Below are 6,000 nucleotides of genomic sequence, written 5' to 3'. Positions count from 1 at the left end.
TTGTCTAGCAAGGTGCCTGGCACACAGTAGGACACAAGAAATTACCTTGTTTCCCTTTGATCCCAACCTTGTGAGGTCAGTAGGAGTATTGGTTGTAAGTACCCTGTAGTTATGGATAAAATGCCAAAGCTGGGCAGTGGGTAGAATAGTGGAGTTTATATTTACTGTGTTCTTACTATGTGCCAAAGATGTAGTGTATATCATCTCATCTAATCCTCAACAATTCCCAGTGAGTTAGGTATTATACTCATTCTGTAGATGGAAACGAAGATTCAGAGGAGTTAAATAACTTGGCCAACATCACAAAGCTAGTACATGTCTCAGTCCAGGTTAAAATCTAGACCCATCTGACTCCAAGCCTTGTTCTTTCCCTACTTTGCACTGTTTCCTTTGGCCCAAGGATATTCTCTCTTCCTGAGAAGGAATCCCCCTGGTCTAAGTCAGGGGGCCTACTGAGGTACATTGCATTTTTGTTCCCAATTATTCGCTGTCTTTTGCCCATGATGGAAGCATATGTCCCAGACCCTTTGACTCAGGATGGGCCATGTGACTTGCTTTGACCAGTGGAAGACTGGCTGCATAAAACAGCTAAAGATTTAAGCACCATCACCTGGTTACACCTTTGCTCTTTCCACAAGCCCAGCATGGCCCAAATAGGGACTGCTTCCTCAACTTGAGTCCAGGAACTCAGACAATTTGGGAAGAGAACTACAGCCCAAGTGAGTGCGAAGTAGGCCTTTGTTGTTGTAGACTCTGAGGTTGGGGGAGGGTTGTTTGCTACCAGGTGTGACTAGTAAAAGCTCTTTCATATGCCCACCTCACCCCCTCAGCTGCCTCTCAGAAGCTCAAGGAGGATACAGGGCAATGCCAGCACTGGCCAGCCTGGAACCCTCCCTGGCATGGACGGGTGGAGTGCCCTCTCATGAACACCCAGAAACCCACCTCCCTGCTCCACAGGTGAAGCTGAACCTCCTTGAGAGTCTTGTCCCTCTCTCTCTCCAGGGTGCTCAGCCAGCCTTTGGTCTGGGGACAGCCCAGACCCCCTGCTTCCCCAGCAGGGCCCTCAACCCTGCCTAGCCCCTAGAAGGCAGCCTTGAAGGAGAAATGCTTGGGGCAGCTGTCCTGTGGACAGGAGTGGGGGCGGCAGGATGCCTCTCATGACTCAGCCTGCTATGGCAGAGAGAACTGGACCTGGTTGATATAGATAAGGGCCCTCCCCTCCTTCTCCTCCCCCATCCCTCTTCCCCTCCCTTCTTTAAATGTTATTCCTGGAGGTTAGGCTTTCTTTCTTTCTTTTTAAGATTTTATTTATTTATTTGACAGAGATCACAAATAGGCCCGGGGTGGTGGTGTGTGGGGGGAGAAGCAGGCTTCCTGCTGAGCACAGAGTCCAATCCCAGGACCCTGAGATCAAGACCTGAGCCGAAGGCCTGCCGAGGCTTAACCCACTGAGCCACCCAGGTGCCCCTCTCTTTGCTTATTTTGTGTAAAAAAGAAAAAGGGGAGTACTCTAGAAACTTGGCCTGGGAATGTCTGAGGAACCCCAGCAAGAAGGGGGTGGCCATGGTGCCACATGCTGGCCACTGTGTCACACACATCTGGTGGTATCTGCTCCAGGGCATCAGAGGCTCCACCTGGCCAATCATTGGAATCACCTGTACGGATTTTACCAGCCCCACCCCCCCTCAGCGCCCCCTAACAATGCAGGTTGCCTGCCTACTGCATAAAGAGGGCACACCGGAACCAAGAGCCTGGGCGATTGTCATGCTCCCCACACAGGCCCCCAACTCGGAGCTGCATTCCCCAAAGGGAGGGGGTATTTTTCTTCACGTTATAAGCTTCTGTCCACTTGCCAGGACACATCCCAGCAAGACTGCCTTTGCCCACAGCAGGCACCCTCTTCTATTTCATACAAAAGTAGCAGGGACCATGCCCATCCCCAGAAGGTTCCGGTTTGTGGGTCAGAGAAGCCTCATTTGAGAAATCTTTGCTCTTGGGGTGCCTGGGTGGCTCAGTCCCTGAAGCTTGTGACTTGGGCTCAGGTCAAGATCTCAGGGTCCCTCAGGCTCCCTGCTCAGCGGGAAGTCTACTAGCTTCTCCCTCTGTCCTTACCCCTGCTCATTCATTCTCTCTCAAATAAATAAAAAGAAAGGGAGGGAAGAGAGGGAGAAAGAAGAAAGGAAGGGAAGGAAAGGAGGAACTCTCCCCGACAGCTGCGGGGAGTGGAGGGTGGGGTGGGGAGCGGAAAATCCCTTTCCTCTCCCAGGTGATGTGGCTGGAGCGGAATTCCGGGGAGCAAGTCAATCTCCAGCCTGGTCTGCCCCCTGCACTCAGGCGGGCGGGCGTGAAAACGTCCCCAGCCCCCACACACCCAGCTCCGCCCTGGGGAGAGGCTATCTGTTGCTGGGTGGAGCCGGCTGCTGGGGAGATTAAAAGAGGGCGAAGCCTGCCCCAACAGGGAGAGCTGTGAACTTAGGGGCAAGTGAGGAGTAGGGGGTTGCTGCGGGGTTCCCGAGGTTAAAAATGCTAAGAGATGGTGCGAGGGCTGAGCCGTCAGTCGGAGCCATCACGCACTCCCCCTTCGGGAGCTGCCGGTACCGAGGTGCTCTAGCCAGAGCTTGGAGGGACACGAGCCCCGCGCTTCTAAGCGTTCCCAATGCTGAAAAGTGTGGGCGGGCGCAGCACCGAGACGCCGGCTGTTGGAAGAGGCCCAAGTACACCTGGCCAGACTAAGGCGGGGCGAGCAGGAGCCGAGGACGCAACGGTTAAGGAGGTCCTCGGAGTCGTGGAGGTGCCGCGTCCACGCCTGAAAGTGCGTGCCTCCTTAAGTTTTGCGCCGCGGTCTCCAGCGAGTCCTGCCGGCACGCTAGCGCCTGCGGGAGGCCCGACCCGGAGCCGGTGCAACTTCTGAATTAGCTGGCTCTTCGGACAGCCTTTGGGGTTGCCCGCCCACGCTGGCCAAAGATTTGGGGGCCCTCTGAAGCCCACCTTCCACAAGCAAGGTGAAACTCTCTCTTGAAGATCCGAAATTGAGATCTTTCCTGTTCAATTCACTTAACTACGTTTGCAGTTAAGTGCAAGCAGGGAAGAAAATAACAGACTGTGATGGAGACCGCAGACTCCGCACCTGACCTTGTTAGAGTGCAACTCTGACTCTGGAAGGCCGTGCTGGGCCTGGGACTCTGCATTGCTCGCAGGTTCCCAGGTGCTGCCTCTGCCCTGCCAGGGTTACTCAGCTTCTGTAAAGGGGAGACCTTGAGCTCAGGACTGGCTACATAGTTTACAGGGTCCAATAAATGACAAGGGAGACTTTTGTTTAAAAAATGAAGAATTTCAAAGCATCAACAGCAGACTGTTCAAACAGTCTTGGGGCCTGTGTCTGAGCCTTACAGGGCTGTAGAGAGGATTAAAGGTCAGCCTATAAAGCACTAAGATATCACTTGGGTGGTAAATTCTTGATAAGGTTAGTGATCACTATTGCTCAGCCCCAGACCTCCTCTCCCTGAACACGTGGGCTGTCGGACCTTATATAGTGCAATCTTCGTTTTACAGGGGAGGAAACTGAGCTTCACAGAGCTCAGAGAATAAATGATGGGTCAGTGGGACAACTTGTTGAGGTCACACTCTGGCCTCCAGACATCTAGGCCAGGGCTCTTCCTTCTGGGCTGTCTACTCAACTGTCTGGTGGGGTGTGTGTGTGGGGGTAGATGGCAGGGAAGTAAAATTGCACTCTCAGAAATGCTGAGGGGATGATGAGCACTGGGAGTTCTATGCCACTGATGAATTACTGAACTCTGCATCTGAAGCTAATGATGTCCAATACGTTGGCTAGATGAATTTAAAAAAAGAAAAGTGCTGGGGGGTGGTGTCGAGACTGGATGGGTGCAGGCTGGCCCTGCATGAACACCGTCCAAACCATGGGCTCCATTTCGAGTTGAGTTTCTGGGCTGTGCGTTCTGAGCCCACTGGTAAGAGCCTAGAATTATGCGGGAACAGCACAGGTGCCCTCAGCCATTGCCTCTGAAACCGTTTCAGTTGCTTCTTGGTCTGCTCCTTGGAGTTTCTCCATCTTCTCCCTTAGTACCACTTATGGCTGTCAGGGTGCCCATCTCCAGAAGTTTTCTATAAATTGCTTACTGACTGATGTAATTTGTCACCAATAACACAAGACCAGGGTCTCTCGAAAGACAAGGCACAGCATGGCTTACCCCATCTTGTAATAGGAAGTGAGAAGCTGGTCCGGTTCTCAGAACAGCCTCAGAAATCCACTGTCAATCTTCTTGTCTTCAGAGTGACAAATAAAATAGTAATAATGGCAATAATTCTTAAAACCTGCAATTTTTCTGTTATCGATTTCCTGATTGTTACAGTGATAACTTGTTTGTCCAGAATTCAATATTTGGCAACCTCACTTGTGCAAATCATGGCTACCTCTTCCTTCCCTCTCTCCCTCTTACCAGCCCCGCCTCCAACATAGGGTCTCATAAGTGGCTTAGGAAGGAACCAATGGGTAAGACTCAGGGTGTCTGCCCATTCAGGTAGCCCCAAGGACTGAGCAAGAACACTGTCCGCTCCAAACAGTCCTTCCCACTTTCCTCTCCAGCAGGATCCTGGTCCTCTCTCAGACCCACCTCTGTGGCCTCTCCTTTGTAGCTCCCTCCAGCTGCCCCTGGAGTTGCGGCTCAGCCTTGTGTGTCGCAGCAGTTTAGTAGAAATACTAAGAGTGAGAGTTGCCCTATTGGGGGCACTGTGCTAAGTCATTCATTAATCCCAGCAGCCTTCCGGGTAGGAGCTGTTATTCCTTGCATTTGCAGGTGAGGAAACATAAGTAACTTGCCAAAGCTGTATAGGCTGACTCCAAATTTTGGTCTCGTAACTTCAGAGGTTTATTGAATAGTATAGAATATCTTCTAAGAAGTAGGCTAGAGATGCGGCGCTCTGGCGACTTCTGAATGAAATGAGTGAGTGAGTGAGTGAGTGAGTGAGTAAATGAACAAGGGCGGGCATGTCTGCAGCACATTTCCAGGGCTGAAATGCTTGGCAGTGCCCCGGGTGTTTCTCATGGCCATGGCCTGGTCAGGACATTTCTGGCTCTGGGAAGTGAGGTTGGCTAGGAAGTCTGTCACCTAGGATGCCAAGGTCTCTGGGAAGTAGGCCTAGTGGAAAACAGCGCATATGTCTCTCATGACCAGGAGCTGCTTGAGAGAATGCCATACTTGTGAGTGAGACACTCAGAGGCACTCAGGGAGGGCAGACCTAGTGTAGGTGACCGGTGCAAGTCAGGGCCAGGCTCTGGAATGACTCTGTGCCTTCCTTATGGGTCTGTAATGAAGCAGACTTCCTGAGGGGCCCATTTGTTCTACCCACCAAGTCCTTGTCTTAGTCCTTGAATCAAGGTAGCAATCAGCTACAGGGCCCTGGGGGCTGCATCCTGGGGTCTTGTACCTCTATGTTTTCTCCCCCTTCTGCCTTTGACCCCCTGTTGAAGGCGCCCCCAGCTCCCAGTTTCAAGATCACGTTCTCAAGGTTGTCTTTCTGTCTCCCAGGCTTTATATCGTATGTCCTGTGTTGCGTGTTCTCACTGCAGCCACTTCTCTTCTCCAAGTATTTAGCTCAGCTTCTGATTATGTTTTTGTTAGGATTACTATTTGATTAATGTCCTATTCCCTCTTTGGATTCTAAGCTTCGTGAGAACTGGGACTGTGTGCACTTTTGTTGATGTTAGCCATGGCGCCTGCCCGTTGTGCTTGACGCACGGGTGCCACGCCATAAGTATGGGCTGACTCCAATCGATGAAGTAAGGTGAAGTGGGTCCATCCACCATGGAGCTTTCTGCCCCTTTCCACAGGGAAGTTGAGTCTGCCCCGACTGACCACCAGGAGGTGATGAATCCCTTCCTAAGTCACCCTTAACTCCACTCCTACATGGAAGAAAATCGGTTACAATGCTTTGGACTAGAAGTAACCCAAAAGTCCACCAACAGTGGCTTACACCCTAGGG

The sequence above is a fragment of the Mustela nivalis genome (assembly GCF_964662115.1).
Source record: "Mustela nivalis genome assembly, chromosome: 6".
Taxonomy (NCBI): Eukaryota; Metazoa; Chordata; class Mammalia; order Carnivora; family Mustelidae; genus Mustela; species Mustela nivalis.
The sequence above is the reverse complement of the archived record's forward strand: the minus strand, read 5'-3'. Positions refer to the sequence as shown.